This window comes from Hypanus sabinus, unplaced genomic scaffold (genome assembly GCF_030144855.1).
Source record: "Hypanus sabinus isolate sHypSab1 unplaced genomic scaffold, sHypSab1.hap1 scaffold_368, whole genome shotgun sequence".
NCBI lineage: Eukaryota > Metazoa > Chordata > Chondrichthyes > Myliobatiformes > Dasyatidae > Hypanus > Hypanus sabinus.
Window position 1 is genome coordinate 368280 of NW_026781264.1, and position 23075 is coordinate 391354.

Genomic DNA, 23075 nt, shown 5'->3' on the forward strand with positions numbered 1-23075 from the left:
AATGTTCTCCAGAATTATATCACAAAAGCACAGGACAAAACAGAGTACACCAGAAAATCCACATAACGTTTGGCAATCCCCAATCCAGAGTCCGGAGAGGCTGCTGCGTATTAATATCAGGCTAGCATCTTAGCGCGTTCCCCGGAAAGGAGCTCCAAATCCACCAGACAAAACAAGACCAAAAACTAAAGCTACAAGACCTGCACAAAACCACATAGTTACAACATATAGTTACAACAGTGCAAACAATAGCATAATTGATTTTAAAAAAAAACAGACTATGGGCACAGTAAAAATAGTCCAAGATGTTAAAGGACTGTACGTTCAAAATAAATTACCACAGTTTCCACGAGTCCCCAGGGTCCCGACAGACTCGCCATCCCACGCCGGCGGCAGAAGGGAATACCCCCGCTATTGCCTTCCACGGCGCCGCCCGACTCAGCCTTGCAGACGCAGCACACACCGAATGCGCCGAGTCCGTCGAACCTCCGAGCCAAAGACCATCCCCTCCAGCACAGCTTCTCCGAGCACCATCCTCTGCCGAGTATATCAAGACGGCCCCGCCAATGCGACCCCGAGGACTGGGGGCCTGTTCTTCCCAACAGAGTGTTGGACCTCACAGCAACAGCAACAACGAAGAAGAACTTCCTGGGATTTCCCGGTGTTTCTCCGTACTTCCACGTCCGTTTTCAATCGATTATGATTGCGCACGGCACCCCACTTCACAAATAACAGATAATCAGCTCCGGAGTGGCCGCTGCAAGCTGCGTCGCGCCGCCATCTTGGATCTTTCCAAGTTGTTCCGCTTGCAAGGATAAGTAACAGGAGGGAGATCGGTGGGAATGAATGGACAAGGGAGTCGCGTCGGGAGCGATCTCTGTGGAAAGCAGAAAGGGGGGGGTTGGTGGAAAGATGTGTTTGGTAGTGGGATTCCGTTGGAGGTGGCGGAAGATACGGAGAATTATACGTTGGACCTGGAGGCTGGTGGGGTGGTAGGTGAGGACAAGGGGAACCCTATCCCGAGTGGGGTGGCGAGCGGATGGGGTGAGGGCATGGGAGTTGGAAATGGGAGAGATGTGTTTGAAAGCAGAGTTAATAGTGGAGGAAGGGAAGCCCCTTTGTTTAAAAAAGGAAGACATCTCCTTCGTCCTGGAATGAAAAGCCTCATCCTGAGAGCAGATGCGACGGAGACGGAGGAATTGCGATAAAGGGATTGCATTTTTGCTAGAGACAGGGTGGGAAGAGGAATAGTCCAGGTAGCTGTGAGAGTCTGTAGGCTTATAGTAGACATCAGTAGATAGGCCGTCTCCACAGATGGAGAATGAAAGATTAAAAAAGGGGAGGGAGGTTTCGAAAATGGACCAGGTAAATTTGAGGGCAGGGTGAAAGTTGGAGGCAAAGTTAATGAAGTCAACGAGCTCAGCATGCGTACAGGAGGCAGAGCCAATGCAGTCGTCGATGAAGCGAAGGAAAAGAGGGAGTTGGATACTCGTATAGGCTTGGAACATGGACTGTTCCACATAACCAACAAAAAGGCAGGCATAACTGGGACCCGTGCGGGTGCCCATGGCTACACCCTTGGTTCGGAAGAAGTGCGAGGAGCCAAAGGATAAATGATTGAGAGTAAGAACTAATTCCGCTGGGCAGAGGAGAGCGGTGGTAGAGGGGAATTGGTTAGGTATGGAATCCAAAAAGAAGCGGAGGACTTTGAGACCGTCCAGGTGGGGGATGGAGGTATATGAGGGCTGAACGTCCATGGTGAAAATAAATCGGTGGGAGCGAAAATGTTTTCATTGAAAAAATTCAAAGCGTGAGAAGTGTCACGAACATAGGTGGGAAGGGATTGTACAAGGGAGGGGGGGGGGATAAGACAGCGTCAAGGTATGCAGAAATGAGTTCGGTGGGGCAGGAGCAATCTGAGACAATGGGTCTACCTGGACAGGCAGGTTCAGAGGCCCCGCCCACTTACCTGGTGACGCGCCGGCGACATCGCGCATGCTCAGTCCGGGAAGGATAGTGTTTTTCGTTCTTTGTTGAAGCGGGTCGGCCGTGGGATTGGGATCGGGAGGGGGTTCCCACCCTCGCCCCCTGGGGCAGGGAGCCAGGGACGGATTATTCTCTGCGGGGCGACGACAACAGTTTCCTTTCGGTGAGTACTGAAACAGGTCCGGAGCGGGGAGGTCCCGAATTCAAACAAGAGAACTGGAGAATAAAAGGTGGGGGTGGGGAGGGAGAGAGAAACACAAGGTGATCGGTGAAACCTGAAGGGGGAGGGGATAAACTTTCCCGAACTGGCGGCCTCGCCTCGCTTCCTTCTCAGAATCTGCCGGGGTCGGTCCGGGTTGTGAGACCTTCTCACCGAACCGTCTGAGATGAGCCGCCGCTCAGCCCCTGTTGTTCTGGTCCTATTAGCAGGATAACGTAAACATGTTTCTATATTGTTACTGACAGAGAATTGTACAATTTGTGTTCCGTGTGTTATCTGAATGTATTTGCCTGTGATGCTGCCACAAGTCAGTGTTTCTCTGTACCTGTACCTTCCCGCACTTGTGCACTTGGCAATAAATTCAACAGGACCTGAGAAATCTCAGTGAGATTTGATTAGTGATGATCATCTTGGCAGTTTCGGTAGGTCGAATGTATGAGACAATACACTGTTAAATGCAAAACCCTGAACAGTGTCGATGATCAGAGGGATCTTAGACTCCAAGTTCATCGCTCCCTGAGAGAGACTGCACAGATTGATCGGGTGGTTAAGAAGGCAAATGACATGGTTGTCTTTATTAGTTGAAGCATTGAGTTCAAAAGTCGGGAAGTTGTGCTGTAGCTTTATAAAACTAGTTAGACCAAATCTGGAGTGTTTCTTCAGTTCTGGTCGCCCCCATTCTCGGAAGGATGTCGGGGCTTTGGAGAGGGCGCAGAAGAGGTTTACCAGGACACTGCCTGGACTACAGGGCATGAGCTATAACGAGAGGTTGGACAAACTTGTGTTGTTTTCTCCAGAGCGGCGCAGGCTGAGGTGAGACTGGATGGACGTTTATCAGATTACGAGAGGAATAGATAGAGTGGACAGACGATATATTTTTCCTGGGGGTTGAAATGTCTAAGATAAGAGGCCATTCATTTGAGGTGAAAGGGGATAGGTTAATGGAGATATGAGGGGCGTGTATGTTGTTCCTCACCGAGTCTGCTGGGTCGGTCGCTGGAATTTGCTCCCTGGGGAGACCCTCCGCTCTGACGTAGTAATCACCCTGCGAATACTCACAGCCGCCCCCCCCCCCCCCATGTATGGTGGTTTATCTCCTCGTTCGTTGTTGAAACGATATATATTCCTTAATTGATTAGACTGAGCACTGTGCTGTACTGTTCTATGTTCTGGGTCTCTTGTTGAGAGGTTTTGGGGTAATGGAGGCAAAAGGGATGAGTGGGAACAACAGGTCACTGGAGTCCAGTGTGGGAAATGTGAGATCACCCACTTCTGCAGGAGAAACTGCAATCCTGAGTGTGTTAAAATGGAGAGTTTAAGTGCAGTGGGTAGAGAGGGAGGTGAAAGGTACATTGTATTTATTGTAAGAGTTATTGGGTGTAAGAGTGAAATGACATTAACAATTACTCGCGTTTTGTTGAGATTGTACCTGGGATATGATGTAAAATCCCGCTCTCCATGGGTTATACAGACCTGCTGTTGAAGAAAGGCTTAAAAAACCCCCCAGCAAACTATAGACCAGTGCTTCTGACATCAGTATTCGAAGCACTGCATATATAAGTGTTTGAAAAGACAAGACTGACTTGGAACAGTCAGCATGACTTTGTTTACTCCTGGCAACACACACAATTTTTTTTTTGATGAGGTTATTGGGAATATTACCAGGAAAGTAGATAAAGGCAATAAAGCGAATGTTGTTTACATGGTCTTTTGCAAGCATTTAGCAATCCTGCGTGGGAGGTTGGTCAGGGAAATTCATTTGCATCACGTTCAATGTAAGGAAGTAAATTGGAGTAGACAATGACATTTTGGGAGAAGGTGGACTATGATGGTTGATGATTGTCTCCATTAATCGTTGGGTCCGTTGCTGTTTGTCATTTATATCAATGATTGGGATGGTAATGTTTTTAACTTGATAAGCACATTTACATGTGACACCAAGATTAGGGGTGTAGTTGACAGTGAGGGAAATTATCTATCATAGGTTACAGGGATCTGGAACAGCTGGAAATACTGAGCTGAAAATAGCAGATGGAATTTAATGCAGGCAAGTGCAAAGTGTTGTGCTATGGTAGGTCTTGCACAGTAAACAGTAGAACAAAAGGATCTGGGAATAGAGGTCCATAATTCATTGAAAGCAGCACCACAGGTAGATAGGGTCGTTAATAAATGCTTTTGGCATTGTGACCTTCATCAATTAAATTTTTGACTGCAGGAGATGGGATGTTATTTTGAAGTTGTATATGACATCGGTGAGTCCAAATTTAGAGTATTGTGTGTAGTTTTGGTCACCTACCTACAGGAGAGGTGTAAGTTTGAAAGTGTACTGGGAAAAACTTCAAGGATGTTTCCAGAGGACCTGGGTGATAAGGAAAGGTTGAATAGTTTTGGACTTCAATCCTTGAAATGCTAAAAATTGAGAGGAGATTTGATAGAGCAGTGCAACATGAAGATGGGTAAAGATTGGTAAATGCAAGCAGGCCTTTTCCACTGAAGTCAGGTGGAACGACAACCAGAGATCATGCATCATGGGTGACAGATGAGAAGTTTTAGTGGGACATGAGTGGATAAGTCTTCAATCAGAGGGTCGAGAGAATGTGGAACGAGCTGCCAACAGGAGTGGTACATGCGAGCACGATTTCACCTTTGAAAATATGGATGGGGGAATATGGCTACTGTGCAGGTGGGTGGGAACAGGTGGTTTAAATGGCTCAGACAATGCACCTGTACTGTGTTCTGTTTCGATATGACTCTCTAACCATGACTCCTTGATCACAGACAGAAGTTTGATTGAGTAAAGATCCAAAATTAATATCAGACTTGAATAATTCACACCTTAATTCCCCAAGAATACTCAACAGCCTGGATGTGTTTTGACATGGTTTTAAACTGCTCCCTGTCATGGATATTTCGTAACCAGGGAAAGACAAAATGCTGGAGTAACTCAGCAGGTCCGGGCAGTATGTATGGAACTGAATACAATGGGAACGTTTTGGGCCGAGACCCTTCAGGGGAACTGGAAAGGAAGAGCGAAGAGGCAATATCATTGATTGATTTGGAAGGTGCAGGTTGCTTTTGTGTGAGACTCGGAGCTCAGGGTTTGTGTTTAAACAGCTGCCTGCATATTCCTCAGAACAGGGAGCAGCCTTTCTGCTGAAACCAATTCAAACTGGTTTGACATTTCACTCTCTATCACATAAACAAAGTCACTTCAGTGTTCTGTTTAACTATTTCTGCATATGCAAATGTGCTAAACTGTTAATAGTTTGCAAGGAACCTGTAACATGTCATAAACGACACTGCCAACGGGCTTGAACGAGCTACATTACCAGTTACAGTTGCTGTCCTGTTTGCTGTGAGTTTGCAGAATTTAATTATTTTTACTTCAAACTCTCATTATCTGCAATTGTTTTAAAACTTTTTTTATGATACTAAAAAAAAGATGCATGCCATTCCCAACTGTGACATTCCTTAATACAAAGACACGACACAGTGTATGAAAAATGCGTCTTTACCAAAATTGCCAATAACCCTTAAAATATTGTTGATGTACGGGTAAAGGTGAGGGGCAGAGAGAGAGAGGTTGAGCAGGGAGAGGGGAAAAAGTCAGGGCGAGGGTCTGTTATGTACCCCGTAACTGGGTGTCTAACTCGCAGAGAAAGAAGAATTCATTGGAATCTGGTGGTACTATACTGAAGGTGTTTATTAATAAAAATAAGCAAAACCATATCAATAATGCAAATATACATATAAAACCAGTTAGCAGTAATAAACCTAAAAGTGTAGGAATAATAATAATAATCAATAATAAACAAGCTCTATTGATGTCTAGGGGTAAATAAATTGTCATAGAAAAGGATAAAGTTCAGTTCAGTTCATGAGTGCTGATGTAGTTATAGTTGCTGTATTGTAATGGTTGGAGAGAGAGAGAGAGCGAGCGAGATGTAACAGCTACAGTCAGGCAAACCTTTCTTTGCTTTCTTAATCCGTCATATCGGTGTGGTCATTCAGTTATGACCTCTCCATTCTTCTGTGGTGGACTCGTCACTCTGGCATGAGTGGACACACACACAAGTCCCCACCGGCCCTGCTTTTACACTGATAGCCTTACTGACCGACCTCCTGGTTCGGTCTCCGAAGCCCCCACCTTTCTTGTGGGTTCCAACACTCAGTCAGAGTCCACTGGCGTGTCTGGAGGGTGTCTCTCCAGACCTATCTTTTATTCCTACTCATGGGGACTCAGCTATCCATCACTCCTGAATGACTGTGTCCATCAAATCAGGCCACTCCTTCAATCCACTGAGGAATGTTTATGAGCAAATATTGTCCTTGCAGTGAAACAGTAAATAATTCAAAAAGGAGTCACAATATGGTTAATCAGCAATTTCCCCCTCTCTCTGATCTGTCGCTGATGTTCCTGCTTGTTTTTCCATCTCTCTTTCTCATGGTCAGCATAGCAATAGTAATAGTTTGTGTTTCTCAGGAGGGGAATGGTTAACTTTACCCCATTGTCCATCAGGTCTATTCATCACTCATAACAGGTCTATGAGGTGGACAGGGAGCAACTAAGATGAAAGTGAGGCAGAGGAGTAGGTAGAAGGGGGGTAGATGATGGGACACAATGGGGAGACAGCGGGAGGGAATATGATTAGAGAGAAAGGGACAGAAAGGGAGTTTGGTGCAGAAAATTTATTTGCTCCACGTTCAACGTAAGGAAGTAAATTGGCATAGACAGTGGAGCTTTGGGTGAAGGCTGACAATGATAGTAGATGATTGTCTCCCTGATTGGGGGTTTATGACCGGCTGAGAGCCACAGAAATGGTAGTTGGGCCGTTGCTGTTTGTTATCTATGATAATGTGTTTAACTTGATAAGCACATTTGCATATGACAGCAATATCAGGGGTGTAGTCGGCAGAGAGGCAGGTTACAGTGGGATCTGGCGCAGCTGCAAATACTGAGCTGAAAATTGCAGATGGAATTTAATGTAAGCAAGTGCAAAGTGTTGCACTATGTAGGTCTTACACAGTAAACGATAGCGCACTAAAGAGTGCGGTGGAGTAAAAGGAATAAGACATTGCTGAGTTTGAATTTGGAGTATTGACTGCAGTTTTGGTCATCTATCTATAAGAGAAATAAATAAGGTTGAAAGAGTACTGGGAAAAGGTGCGGGTTGTTTTTCTGGGAGATTCAAAGCTCAGGGTCTGGTGTAAGCAGCTGTTTGGCCCTGCACATTCCACAGAACTGTAGGCAGCTCTTCTTAAAGCAGCACTTTAGGCCATTCTGCTAAAACCATATCCAACTGCTTTGAAGTTTCATTCTCATTTGGGTTTGAAACATTCACATTATTAGTCTGCTTAACTATTTCTGCTGCAGGGAGGGTCAATGAATGTGAAAGCTGATATAAAGAACACTACCGATGATTCAGAAACCTCGCTACCAATTACAGTTGATGCTCTGCTTGCTGTGAGTTTCTGGAATTTTATAATTTCTTCCTTCAGACTCACATTGTCTATATTTGTTTCTAAAACATTCTTTTCATGATTCCTTAAAAAAATCAGTTTGTGACAGTCACCGGACCATGAGACACAGGAGCAGAATTCAGCCTGTCGATTCAGCTCCACCATTCCATCATGGCTGATCCCCGATCCCACTCAACCCTATACCATTCTCACCATATCCTTTGATGTTCTGAATGATCAAGCGACAATCAACTTTTGCCTTAAACACCCACGGATTGTCCTCCACTACAGTCTGTGACAGATTCACTACTCTCTGGCTAAAACAAATCCTTCTTCAATCTTTTCTAAACGGTCGCCCCTCAATTTTAAGGCTGCAACCCCTAGATTTGGATACCTTCACCACAGGAGCATCCTCTCCACATTCACCCCAGCCAGTCCTTTTAACAGTCAGTAGGTGTCAATGAGATTCCCCAGCATTTTTCTAAATTCCAGTGAGTACAGACCCAAAGCTGCATCATGCTCCTTGTATGTGAACCCCTTCATTGCTGGAATCATCCTCATGAGCCTCCTGCGGTCACTCAACAACGACAACACATGCTTCCTGAGATATTGGGCCCAAAACTGTTAATGACACTTGAAATATGTCCTGATTAATGTCTCATAAAGACTCAGAATTTTCTCCTTGCTTTTATATTCTATTCCCCTTGCAATAAATGACAACATTGCACTTGCCTTCTTTATCACAGACTCAACCTATAGATTAACCTTCCAGGAGTCAGACCCGAGTACACCTGATTCCCTCTGCACTCTGATGTTTGAACATTCTCCCGTTTAGATGACAGTCTACATTGTTAGACAGGGATTGACAGGCGGCAGCTGGGCAGGAAAAAGAAGGAGAGATGGAGAGGGATGAAGGCATGAGAGAGCGGGGAAGGGTGTGGGGAAAGAGGAATGGTAGTTGAGCATGGGATGAGCAGAGCGCAGGATGGGGAAGGAGAGAGCTTGGGGAAGGAAGGTGGGAGGAAAAGTGGACGGGGGGGGTGGGAGAAGAGCGGAGCGGGGAGGGGGCAAGTGGGAGGACAGCGCGGTAAGGAAAGCGAGTGTTTTGAAATGAGCGACAGACACTATATAACCGAATAACCTCGGGTGTAGCGGCTCAGACTGACATCTCTATGTATGGTGAGCACACCGTTCATCCGGCACCTCACTGAACTCCGTCCGGTTTCAACATCACAGTAAGTGTTGTCTCCAATTCTTCAGAACCAGGGAGCATTTACAATCGGGTTTGGCTTTTGTCGGGCTCAGGAGGGAAGTCAGTGGGAGAAGGGAACTCTGAAGTCTTTAAATTAACAAATTAATTATTGACCAAATGGATTAAAAGAAACAATTACCTTCAACTACAAACATTCTCCAGTTGGTTTCTACTGAGACTCTGCAGAAAAACCTCTCTGCAGTGATATGCGAAATGTCCCCACAGGGCAGCGAAAGAGTCTCTCTCCCTCTTCGCCCTCCCTGACACACACTCACTCACATACACAGGAAAAACTATTGAGAATACAGAACTACTGTAAGATATTGGCATTCGGAACATCGTCGTGGACTATGCCACAGATCGATTCATTTAATTAAATCGCAAATATATATATATATATATATAAACCACAGATATTGGGTGTTTGAAGTAAAATAAACTACTGGAAACTCTCAACGTCTAATAGCAATTGTAATAAGTAGACATTCAGATTGCAGACACTGGTGAACTTTCTTTTCTATATCGTCGGTGTTTTAATGTTTTTTCCTGTTACAGAAATATTTAAATTCAGTGTTAAATTAACTTTGTTCACAGTTGAACGTGAGCGCGAAATGTTGAAGTAGTTTATTTGTTTTAAACAGAAAAGCCGCTCCCTGCTCCGAGGAATGCCTGCGTGTCAGAATTTGCCCTGCAGACAGGCAGCAGCTTGCACACAGAAAATTGCACTGTGAGTCTCACAGAGCAGCAACACCGGCCCCTCCCCCATAGTTACTAAATGACCCTCCTCTGATGGTCTGGTGTAAAGTTAGAAGGAAACAACTTGAAAATATACCCACAGGGAGACTGAACATTCTTAGTGAATTAAGGTGAATGCAGCTTCTGTTCTTTATTTCTGATCTTTACTTCCAGTTGACACGTTACCCGTGTTTTGGATCAGTGACCAAGAAGTTGCTTGCAAACAAGAGAACATTTGCAGATGCTAGAGCAACACACACAAAATGTTGGAGTAACTCAGCAGGCCAGACAGCATCTAGGAAGAGAGTGAACAGATGACGTTTTGGGCCGAAACCCTTCGGCAAGACTCCTTTCCCAGATGCTGCCTGCCCTGCTGAGCTCTTCCGGCATTTTGTGTGTATTGGAGGAAGTTATTCGCTCTATTTTGTCTCTTCTGGCGGTCGTGGTAGTTGTGTTCTTGCATTATCCTGTCTGCATGGTTGATATTCTCCACAATTCATGTCCAGGTTAAAAACAATTCCTGCATCAGGGGTTACAATTCCAAAGCAAGTGTGCAAAAAGATGTTTAGTCAACACGGCTTCTGTTTCCAAAACTTGTGACTTCAGATGAATGCATGTCGTTTTTCTCATGACTGTGTTTATTGTTGGTGTTTCGAGCTGATTTCCTCAACGTCTTTTAAAAGAAAAGACGTTGATTCTGTTCAAGGTCTCGATACATAACAAACATTGTGGGTGGGATGGTGACCAGTTACAGAAAGCGACAGGCAGCATTGCAAAGCGACCACCATTATTTCACTGTGTGGGGCAGCAGGCTCGATGGGCTGAGTGGCCAATTTCTGCCTGGTCTGTGCACAAGAAAAGCTCCGACTACAGAGTTACCGTAAACTAAGTTAACAAGTACAGACCACGGCAAGTAACCTACTGTTGAACAAAAAACAAGTATTGAAGTAATTAAATCATCCAGAACGTTGAGCGAGATGATAAGCAACAATGAACCTAGCACCGACCCCCACTGCACCCCACGAGTCACTGGTCTCCAGTCAGAGAGTCAAACCATCTTCCACCACTTTCTGGCTTCTCCCGCAAAACCAATGTCCAAATCAATTTACCACCTCATTCTGAATGCCAAACCTTCTTGATTAATCTCCCAGGTGGGACTCTGCCAAATGTCTTGCTACATTGTACTGAACTATATATTTTTAATTCAGTGAATTAACTGTTCTCTCTCCCAGAGCAGTAAGTGTCACATTGTTCCAGTTTGATAACTGACCAACAACATTCTTGCACAGCATACTTTCACTGCTCTGGGGAGAAACTAACCATGAAAGTTATGGGAGAGACTTTGCGGAGCTATGCTGTTGCCCAAGGCCCAGCGTCTGAGTACAGGAGCTGATGACCCCGGGGCTGCTGCAGGACCGTCCACACTGCAAGTGTCCTCTCAGGGCAGTGGAGCGAGTCTGTTTCAAAAAGCCTCGGGTAAGCCTTGGGTAGCCCCAAACTGGCAATGCTCAGAGTCTGGCTCTCTGGAAAGTGAAATGAGAAAGATGGTTTCCCATCACTGACAAGTGGAGCAGCGGCATTACTGCCCCACGACGGCTGTGATTGAGTCCCAGGGATGAGGATGTGATCTTTGTCCGTCTGTCTGCACAGTTTGTTATTGGGAAACAGAGTACACGGGAAGTGGATCTTCAGCCTGATAGGCCCAATCAGGATTAATCCCCGTAGAGTCACCAGGAGGATGTGTCATATCACAGGCATACACCGTGAACGTTGTTGGCTTTGTGGCAGCAGTACAATGCAATATATAATAGTAGAGAAAAAAACTGTATTACAATAAGTATCTGTTACTGAAATTTCATTAAGTATTGTAACAATGAATTCAGTGAAGTAGGTTCGTGGGTTCCATGTCAATTCAGAAATCAGATGGCAGAGGGAAGGAAGCGTTTCCTGACTAGTTGAGTGTGTGCCCTCAATCTCCTGTACCACCTTCCTGGTGATACCAACGAGAAGAGGGCATCTCCTTGGTGAAGCAGATCCCTAATGACTGATGCCGCCGTTTTGAGGCATCGCTCCAAGACGATGTCCTGGATGCTACGGAGGCTACTGCCCATGATGGAGCTGACTGAATTGACAACATTGCTGAGAGTATTTCGATCCTGTGCAGTAGCTTCAACACTTCCCCCATCCCGCCATATCAAGCAATGTGCTGCCAGTTAAAACAGTTTTTACGGTACAACTGTAGAAATCTGTGAGTCTTTGGTCACATCTCAAATCTCGTCAAACTCCGAATGAAATATAATGGCTGCCGTGCATTCTTTGTAACTGCATCGGTATGCTGGGCCCTGGAGATCCTCAGAGATGCTGACACACAGGGACATGAAGTTGCTCACTCTTTCCACTGCTGACCGATCAATGACGATTGGTGTGTGTCTGTGCCCTTGTCTTACCCACTCAGAAGTCCACAATTAGAACGTTCATCTGACCGATGTTGAGTGTAAGTTTGTTGCTGCAACACCACTCATCCAGGTGATATACACCACTCCTCCAGGTGATATACACCACTCATCCAGGTGATATACACCACTCCTCCAGGTGATATACACCACTCCTCCAGGTGATATACACCACTCCTCCAGGTGATATACACCACTCATCCAGGTGATATACACCACTCCTCCAGGTGATATACACCACTCCTCCAGGTGATATACAACACTCATCCAGGTGATATACACCACTCCTCCAGGTGATATACACCACTCATCCAGGTGATATACACCACTCCTCCAGGTGATATACACCACTCCTCCAGGTGATATACACCACTCCTCCAGGTGATATACACCACTCCTCCAGGAGATATACACCACTCATCCAGGTGATATACACCACTCATCCAGGTGATATACACCACTCCTCCAGGTGATATACACCACTCCTCCAGGAGATATACACCACTCATCCAGGTGATATACACCACTCATCCAGGTGATATACACCACTCCTCCAGGAGATATACACCACTCATCCAGGTGATATACACCACTCCTCCAGGTGATATACACCACTCCTCCAGGTGATATACAACACTCATCCAGGTGATATACACCACTCATCCCGGTGATAAACACCACTCCTCCAGGTGATAAACACCACTCATCCCGGTGATATACACCACTCATCCAGGTGATATACACCACTCATCCCGGTGATATACACCACTCATCCAGGTGATATACACCACTCCTCCAGGTGATATACAACACTCATCCAGGTGATATACACCACTCATCCAGGTGATATACACCACTCATCCCGGTGATATACACCACTCATCCAGGTGATATACACCACTCCTCCAGGTGATATACAACACTCATCCAGGTGATATACACCACTCCTCCAGGTGATATACAACACTCATCCAGGTGATATACAACACTCATCCAGGTGATATACACCACTCATCCAGGTGATATACACCACTCCTCCAGGTGATATACAACACTCATCCAGGTGATATACACCACTCATCCAGGTGATATACACCACTCCTCCAGGTGATATACACCACTCCTCCAGGTGATATACACCACTCCTCCAGGAGATATACACCACTCATCCAGGTGATATACACCACTCCTCCAGGTGATATACACCACTCCTCCAGGTGATATACAACACTCATCCAGGTGATATACACCACTCATCCCGGTGATATACACCTCTCCTCCAGGTGATATACACCACTCATCCCGGTGATAAACACCACTCCTCCAGGTGATATACACCACTCATCCCGGTGATATACACCACTCATCCAGGTGATATACACCACTCATCCCGGTGATATACACCACTCATCCAGGTGATATACACCACTCCTCCAGGTGATATACAACACTCATCCAGGTGATATACACCACTCATCCAGGTGATATACACCACTCCTCCAGGTGATATACAACACTCATCCAGGTGATATACACCACTCCTCCAGGTGATATACAACACTCATCCAGGTGATATACACCACTCATCCAGGTGATATACACCACTCATCCATGTGATATTCACCACTCCTCCAGGTGATATACAACACTCATCCAGGTGATATACACCACTCATCCAGGTGATATACACCACTCCTCCAGGTGATATACACCACTCCTCCAGGTGATATACTCGCTCCTGTTTGCCTTCTCCTCGCCATCTGAAAATCTGCCAACAATAGCAAATTTGTCACTGGCATTTGAGCTGTGCCAAGCTGCACAGCCATGGGTGCAGAGAGAGTAGGGCAGTGGGCACAGCACATATCCTTGAGTTGCCCCAGTATTGATGGTGATGTGCAGGCGTTATATCCAAACTGCACAGATTGTTGTTTTCTGTTGAGGAAATTGAGGATCCCGTTGCAGAGGGAGGTAGAAAGGCCCAGCGGTTCGAGCCTTTTGATCAGAACTGTAGGAATAATTGCTTTACACACTGAGCTCTGGTTGAGAAACAGCAATATGATGTAAGTATTCGTATTGTCAAGGTAATCCAAAGCCGCGTGAGGAGCCGAGGAGATTGCATTGTGACCTATTGTGGATACAGGGAAATTACAGTGGGCCCAGAAGAGCTGAGAGAAGAGCTAATTCTAGCCATCGCAAACCCCTCAATCATTTCATCACAGTAACTGTTATTGCTATGGACGATAGTCATTAATGCAACTCACACTGCTCTTCCTGGGCACTGGTATAATTGTTAGCCTTCTAAGGGATGTTCAAACTTCCAACGGCAGCCAAAATGACCCCATCTCTGAAGCATTCACAGAATACAACTCCTGTTTCTCTGGGGTGGCTGAAATCCCTTGTAAATCTGTGTGACGACAGCACCCACCATTTCTTCACTCTCCTGAAATCGATTGAAACACAAAAAAATATTCCCACGATGTATTGTATTGAAGAAAAGGCAGATGAGCTTGGGCATGGATCAACACATGGCATTATGATATTGTCATCAGTATTGAAAGTGGCTTGCAGAGAACTGGCAGCTCAATATTCTGGGATTCTGTTGTTTCAGAGTTGACAGCGTGAGGGATTAAAGGGGTCAGGCTGGTTTCACTCAGGGAAAATGTCACGGCAGTGTGCAGTAAGGGCAGATGGGAGAACTCATCTAGTGAGGTTTTACGGGTAGATCGGAGAAATAAAATTTGTTTGAACATGTCAATGGGTCTATTTTATAGACTGCTCAAGAGTCTGTGGGATTTAGAAGAACAAATTAGTAGATGTCAGAGAATATTGCAAAAAACATAATTTGTTATAATTTGATTTTAACAGTCCACATACGGACTGGAACTCTCATAAGAACATAAGAACATAAGAGATAGGAGCAGGAGTAGGCCAATCGGCCCCTCAAGCCTGCTCCGCCATTCAACAAGATCATGGCTGATCCAATCTTAACTCTTATTTTTCACCAAATCCCACAAGGCAACAGTGCCAACCAACAGGGCACCATGCCGCCCATTTTATTTTATTATTCATCCCGCCCAAACCCATGTGATCACCCGGGGAAAAAAACAATTTGCCAATTGAGGAGAAAAAATCTGGAAAATTCCTCTCTGACTCATCCAGCATATCGAAAACTGGCCCAGGAGATCACATGGCTGATCTAAACCTAGCCTCATGTCCACTTACCTGCTCGCTCACCGTATCCCCTAATGCCATTTTTATCCAGGAAAATGTCTATCTCCGTTTTGAATTTATTGAGTGTAGTAGCTTCCACAGCTCTCTGGGGCAGTAAATTCCACAGCCTCACTGCCCTCTGAGTGAAGAAATCTCTCCGCATCTCAGTCCTGGAACGGCATCCCCTTATTTTAAGATTAGGCCTCCTAGTCCTAGTTTCACCCATCATTGGAAACATACTCCCCGCATCCACCCGATCAAGCCCCTTCACAATCTTATATGTTTCAATAAGATCGCCTCTCATTCTTCGGAACTCCAATGAGTAGAGTCCCAATCTACTCAACCTCTCATCATACATCAACCTACCCATCCCCGGAATTAACCTAGTGAACCTTCTCTGCACTGCCTCGAGAGCCAGTATGTCCTTTCTTAAATATGGACACCAGAACTGCACGCAGTACTCCAGGTGTGGTCTCACCAATACCCGGTACAACTGCAGTAGGACCTCCCTGTTCTTATACTCCATCCCCCTAGCAATAAAAGCCAGCATTCCATTGACCTTCTTGACCACTTCCTGCACTTGCATACTAACTTTTTGTGCTTCCTCATACTGTAGACATACTCATGTAGTTGACAAATGTCTTCAGGAAAGTTTCATTAATCAGTACATCGAAGTCCCAAAGACTCAAGTGTGATAATTGATCTCCCATTAGGGATTGAGACAGGACAGACATAACAGAAGTCTGTGTAGGGAAACTGTTTGCATCTGGTGATCACAATGCCATCATATTCAAAGGAAGTATGGAGAACGACAGCTCTGCTCCGTGGTATTGAGGCCCTGCTATAGAAAAAAAACGTACAAACAAGTTGGATGAACTCAGCAGGTTGGGCATCATCTGTTGAAAGGAGCAGTCAACATTTCGGGTTGAGACCCTTCATCAGGACTAAAGAAGGAGGGGGCAGCGTCCCTATAAAGAAGGTGGGGGGAGAGGGTGGAAAACCAATCAGAGGAAAAATCGTATTCTTGAACATCGAAATCTCCAACTTCCAGTAATTCCCTCTCTCTCCCTTCCCCCATCCCACCTTCACTCTGTGTCCTCTTCTAGCTGCCTATCTTCTCTCATGACTCTGCCTTCTTCTACTACCCATAGTGCTTTCCCCTTAGATTCCTTCTTCACCTCTCCTGCCTATCCCCTCCCCGCTTCCCATCTCCCACCCTTTGTTCTTTCCTCTGATTGGTTTCCCAACATCCCCCCACCTTCTTTATAGGGCCCCTGCCCCCTCCCTCTTTAGTCCTGACCCAAAATGTTGACTGCTCCTTTCAATGGATCATGCCCGACCTGCTGAGTTCATCCAGCTTTTTTGTATGTCTTGATATGACCACAGCATCTGCAGTGTATTTTGTGTTTAGAAAAAAAATAGATGCATAACTGGTGTAGGCAGGTAGGAAAAAATTGAGGTACTTATGGAGTCGAGAAAATGCAAGATAAGATTGAGGAAAGAAACCAGGAAGTCTATAGGGTGGCATAAGTTTGTCCTAACAGACAAGGTGAGGGATTATATGTTTTAAATGCAAAAGGATTTCAGGATACACAATTGATTGTCTGGATTATCAGAATGCCAATGTACGCATGGAGCCGAAACAGATAGAGGAGTTCTTAAGTGGATTTTTTCTTCTGTGTTCACTCGTGAAAATAATCTATATAAGTGAAGCCACGGATGTTATACAAATTACGGATGAGTAAGTGTTTTGGGCAAGTTGGGCAACTTCGAGTGTATAAATCCCCAGTGACTGAAAAGTTCAGTCCTTGGACCCCGATGTAAGCGGATGCAGAAATTGCAAGAATGTAACCATTGTGTTAAAATTATGCTCAAAGACAGGAGAGCTACCAGAGGATTGGAGGATAGCTAATTTAGATCAACTATTTAAAAAAGGATCCAAAATTAAACCAGGAAATTATAGGCCAATGCACTTGAAATCAGTCATGTGAAGACATTGGATATAGGAGTATTTAAATAAACAGGACTGATTAGGGACATCCAACATGACTTTGTGTGTTCTAGACAATCTATTGAGTTTTTCAAAGAGGTTACAAGGAATGTTACCAGGAAAGTTGATGAAGACAAGGCTCTAGATATTGTCTACATGGACTTTAGCAAGGCATTTGACAAGGTCCCGCGTAGGGTTTTGACCAATAAATTTCATTCTCTTGGCATTCAAGTTGGGTTAGTAAATGGGAGTAGACATTAGCATAGAGGAGGAAGGCAGATAGTGGTAGCAGATGGTTGCCTCTCTGACTGGAGACCCGTGACTTGTAGATTTCCAGAGGGATCGGTGCTGATATCCGTTGTTGTTTGTCATCTTTCTCAATGATCTCGATGATAATTAGATTATCCGGATCAGCAAATTGGCGGATGACACCAAGGTTCGAGGTGTATTTGACAGCAAGGAAGACTTGCAACAGGATCTGCATCAGGTGTAAAAATGCCTGATAACGACAGATGGAGTTTCATGCAGGCTTGTGAGCTGTCACACTTCAGCAGGATCAACCACGATGGGTCTTACACAATGAAGGGTTCGGTACTAAGGGGTGCGGTAGGACAAAGGCATCCGGGAATACGGGTCCACAATTCATTGAAAGTGGCAGCTCACCTAGATAAGGTAGAAAAGAAATCTTTGGCACATTGGCCTTCATAAATTAAAGGATTCAGTACAGAGCTGTTCCTGTAATAAGATGGTTATGAAGCCTACTTGGTTGCAAAGAAAGAAAAAAGGAGAGATCCACACGGAAATCCGGACAGAAAGGTTGTTTGTTTTCCTCTTTAGGGTTGCTACATTGACCCCACTCCCGCCTCCTCCCACTCTCAGACCCGTCCTGAGCCGGTGAGAGTTAGTGTGACCCAGACTGCGGCAGTCCCGCTCTACCCCGGCTCACCCGGCCCTGTCCATCTGTAATGAGTGACCACTCCCGCCTCCTCCCGCTGTCAAACCCGTCCTGAGCCGGTGAGAGTTAGTGTGACACGGACTGCGGCAGTCCCGCTCTACCCCGGCTCACCCGGCCCTGTCCATCTGTAATGAGTGACCACTCCCGCCTCCTCCCGCTGTCAGACCCGTCCTGAGCCGGTGAGAGTTAGTGTGACCCAGACTGCGGCAGTCCTGCTCTACCCCGGCTCACCCGGTCCTTTCCTTCTGTAATGAGCGACGGACACATCACAGCCGAGTGGCCTCGGGAGCAGCAGCTCAGACTCAACTCTTCGTACAGGGTGAGGACACACAGTGCAGGACCATTGTCGATCACCCGGGATGTCAGAATGTGATTTCCCGGGACCACACTGAACACTGTCCGGTTAAACATCAGAGGTAAGTGTTGTCTGTGATTCTGCACAATTATTCAGCGTTTACAGCGAGACTCGGCTTTGGTCGGGATCGGGAGTGAATTTAGTGGGAGAAGGGAGTCCTGACATGTTCATGTTAACGGGACAATCATTGTCCAAATGGATTAAGAGAAACGACGTCTTTGCCGTCATCCAGAAATACTCTCCCGGGGTGACTTCTACTGAGTGCGAGCAGAAAGCATCTTTCACCCCTGTAGTGAGATGTGAAATATCCCACGGGACAGTGACCCGTCACCGATCTCTCTCAAACAAGAGAAATCAGCAGGTGCTGGAAATTTGTGAAACACACAGAAGATGTTGGAGGAACTCTACAGGCCAGGCAGTGTCTATGGAGAAAAGAACAGTCAACCTTCGAGACCCCAGCTAATGGATTTTACATCGCGTCATTGGTTCTATCACTCTTCCCTGTACCACAAAGAGTTAAACTTTCTTCACACTTGAATGTCAGTGTTTTCACTGGAACACTGGAATTTAGAAGGATGAGAGGTGATCTGATTGAAACATAAGATTATTAAGGGATTGGACACACTGGAGGCAGGAAACATGTTCCTGATGTTGAGGGAGTCCAGAACCAGAGGCCACAGTTTAAGAATAAGAGGTAGGCCATTTAGAACACAGTTGAGGATAAACTTTTTCACCCAGAGTGTTGTGGATCTATGGAATGCTCTAATTCAGAAAACAGTGGAGGCCAATTCTCTGGATGCTTTCAATAAAGAGTTAGATAGAGCTTTTAAAGACATCGGAGTCAAGGGATATGGGGAGAAAGCAGGAACAAGGTACAGATTGTGGATGATCAGCCATGATCACAGTGAATGGTGGTGCTGGCTCGAAGGGTCAAATGACCTACTCCTGCACGTACTGTCTATTGTCTATAAAACTGCACCGTCTGGCACCGACGAACATTCCACTCTCAAAATCACTGAGATCACATTTCATCTCCATGGTGATGTTTGTTGGAGACAGGAACAGGATCGAGAGGAACAGGATAGAGAGAGAGATCCGCTGGTAACGCTGTGGGTCTAGTTAATGTTTATCACCAGGAGCTGACTGAACATTAACCAGGGTGTGTTCATTACTTACTGAACCCGTAACACAGCCTCACTGGGACAGGGTGGTAACAGAACCTGAAGCCGCAGTACAAGGTAAGGAGCTGTGTATATTGATATATAAAAATCATGAAGGCAGTTAGCCACTTAAATGAAACTGAGAACTTATTCGATTGTTCAACAATTGAACTGTAGCGAATCGCTTTTAAGTGAATTAATAATTCCCTTCATCTAGTTGAATGCATCGACGTCCTGTGCATGTCCCGCGGGAAACCGGTGTAGTTGGAGGTGTTATCGGAAACGCCGCACTTTCAACCCAGCTCCGAATCATCAGCAAAGGCTCGGGAGGTGCGAGCTTCCCGCATCTCGGAACTGTCCCCGCGCTACTGCTTGCAACAGCAGGAAGCCGATCCGTCCACACTCGGGGCTTTACCGATCCCCGACCGAGGGAACTGAGGATTCGCTTTGCTTATTCCATTGCAGATCGGCACTCTGTCTACCCTTTATGACATTTCGGTAGGTAACTGCTGGGAGAGGGCAAAATTATGAGAACTACTCACACTGCAGTTTATAGCGGGGTTGGGGTAGAAGTGTGGAGGGGTGTAAAGATGTGATGGTTCCATTAAATTGTCGGTTGGTGAGACCTGTTGTGGGTCACCGCCTGCAGTGTTGTTTCCCTTCTTTCAGAAGTGTGTGGGTAGGTGGGAGATCAAAAGAAGGTTTGACAGAGAGACACATACAAAATGCTGGTGGAATGCAGCAGGCCAGGCAGCACCTGTAGTGAGAAGCATTGTGGATGTTTCGGGACGAGACCCTTCGTCAGGACTAACTGAAAGGAAAGATAGTAAGAGATTTGAAAGTAGGATGGGGAGGGGAAAATGCGAAATGATAGGAGAAGACCAGAGCGGGTGGGGTGAGCTGAGAGCCGGAAAGCTGATTGGCAGAAGGGATACAGAGCTAGAGAAGGGAAAGGATGATGGGATGGGAGGCCAAGGGAGAAAGAAAGGGGAGCACCAGAGGGAGATGGAGAACAGGGGGAGGGGGATGGAGAGGGAGGGGGGGGGGGGAGAGAGAGAGAGAGAAATTAAAACAAAATATATCAGATTGAACTGAAAGCAGGCACCGCCAGTTGAAGGCAATTGAGATGCGCTCTCTCTCTCTCTCTCTCTCTCTCTCTCTCTCTCTCTCCCTCTCTCTCTCGTCTCATTGCAATGGCCTCCACAATATTCAGGAGAAGCAGATTATTACAATTCATTCTGTAATCTGTGCACTGTAATGGTCTTTGAACGACAAGTGAGTGAGATGTTACAGGTGAGAAGCAGGATTAAGATGCTGAGATCACAGACTATATCTGTCACAGTAAATTCAGCACGTGAATTTTATTAAATCTCCCATCAGCATCCTTTGGCTGACAAAACACATCTAGTAAATTTTATGCTAAAGGGATTTTCATCAATCAGTAAAGGGAAACAGCTCAGCTATTTGTAAAGTATGAGTGATAGCGAGGAAACACACTGACAGGAGGAAAGTAACAGACACATTAATCATAATTTTATCTGATCGATCAGGTTACTTATTCCTAGTAAGTGAACACTAATTTCAATGTGAAATATATTCTTATCTTGCTGTACTCATGAGGGTGTGGTTATCTTCAGTTTGTAATCCCGACACAGTTGCTGCCTTGCCCATTATTGTAATGGCCCCATTGTGGACAAATATTGAAGTTTGCTTTATCAAAGGGCTGACTCTGAGATCAGTGGAGCTCCAGACATTTGGGGCACAGTTAAATCTGGTGAAAAGGAATGGTCGGTGTTCAAAAGAAAATATTATTCCAAAATCATAACTTTCCCCCAGAGTTGACAGCGCCCGTCCTGCTGCTGAGCTTTTCCTATAAGCTCACGGGGATCTTTGTCCTTGCCCATCGCTGTGGTTTATAGTCTGAAAATACATTGCTCCCCAAATATACAATAAATTAATGCCCAGAGAAAATCTGCAGAAGCCTGAAATTCAAGCAACAAACACAAAATGCTGGAGTAACTCAGAAGGCCAAACTGTACAGAAAAGAGTACAGAGGATGCTTCAGCAAGACCGGACAAAAAAAGAGATGATAGGTCAGAGATAGAAGGAGGGGGAGGGGAGTGGAGGCAGAGGTGGAAAATGATAGGTGAAACTGGAAGGGGGAGGGATGAAGTAAAGTGCTGGGAAATTGATTGGTGAGAGATGCAGGGCTGGAGAAGTGGGAATCTGATAGGAGAGGACAGAAGGCCATGGAAAAGGAAAAGTGGGGAGAAGCACCCAACGGAGGCGATGGACAGGTAAGGAGATAAGGCCAGAGAGGGAAAGTGGGATGGGGAATGGTGAAGGTGGGGGGGGGGGGGGGGCCGTTATTACCTGAAGTTTGAGAAATCGATATTCATGCTATCAGGTCAGAGGCTACACAGACGGAATATAAGGTGTTTCTTCTCCAGTCTGAGTGTTTCCTCATCATGGCAACTGAGGAGGCCATATATTGACATGTCAGAATGTGCATGGGAAGTGGCATTACAATGACTGGCCACAGGGAGATACCGTTTTTTCTGGCGGACGAAGTGTAAGTGTTCTGGAAAGCAGTGCTGCCAAAAGGTCTCTGCCCAAAATGTCGACTGTTTTCTATAGATGCCTCCTGGCCCTGGCCCGCTGAGTTCCTCCAGCATTCTGAGCGTGTTGCAATGAATTAGTGTGATGACACCGACTGAACGGAGCCGAGATGCGGGTCGCGGTTTCTCCCTGGAGCAGATCGAACTGTGGACAGATACTGGATGTAATCTGTGTCACCGTGCACTGAGGCACAATAGGAAGCCTGGACCGAACAGCCCAGTAGAATCATCTGCTTGAATCAGCTTTTGTGTCATATACTTAATGCGTTGTGGAGCAGGGTGTGGAATTACATGCTGAATGATGTGAAGCCCAGGTTTATATGTCTGTTATCAACTGAATCTTGCTCACGGTGTGTTCACTTACTGTTTGCACCCACTAAGTTCAGGGACTCGGACTCGCTGGAACAGAAAGAGAAGCTCAGCACCAAGTACACACAGAGACCGTACTGGGTGGGGAACGTTGTGGTGTTTCAATACGTCCCTCGTCAGGAGAGGATTTCCAGTGTTTATCCTGTTCGATATCGTCTTTAAAACTGTGAGGTTTTACGGACTTGGATGCTCTTTTTTTGTGTGCATGTATTTAAGGGAAACAGACATGCATCTGGCAGTGATACTTAAAATAAAACTTGCTGTACTGAATTTCAGTGGGTGTTGATACAAATATCAAAGTCTGCAGTCCGT

The 23075-nt window shown here is 45.7% G+C and overlaps 1 protein-coding gene across 1 annotated transcript in view; it reads left to right on the plus strand.

The window, feature by feature from the left end:
- Window positions 1–2038: 2038 nt before the first annotated feature.
- The window catches only part of LOC132388631 (NACHT, LRR and PYD domains-containing protein 3-like), a 42516-nt gene continuing 21479 nt past the window's right edge, over window positions 2039–23075 (plus strand). The window contains exons 1-3 of the mRNA XM_059960997.1: window positions 2039–2149; window positions 9560–9645; window positions 18580–18677. The gene's annotated coding sequence lies outside the window, so the exon portion shown is untranslated. The remainder of the gene's footprint in view (window positions 2150–9559; window positions 9646–18579; window positions 18678–23075) is intronic.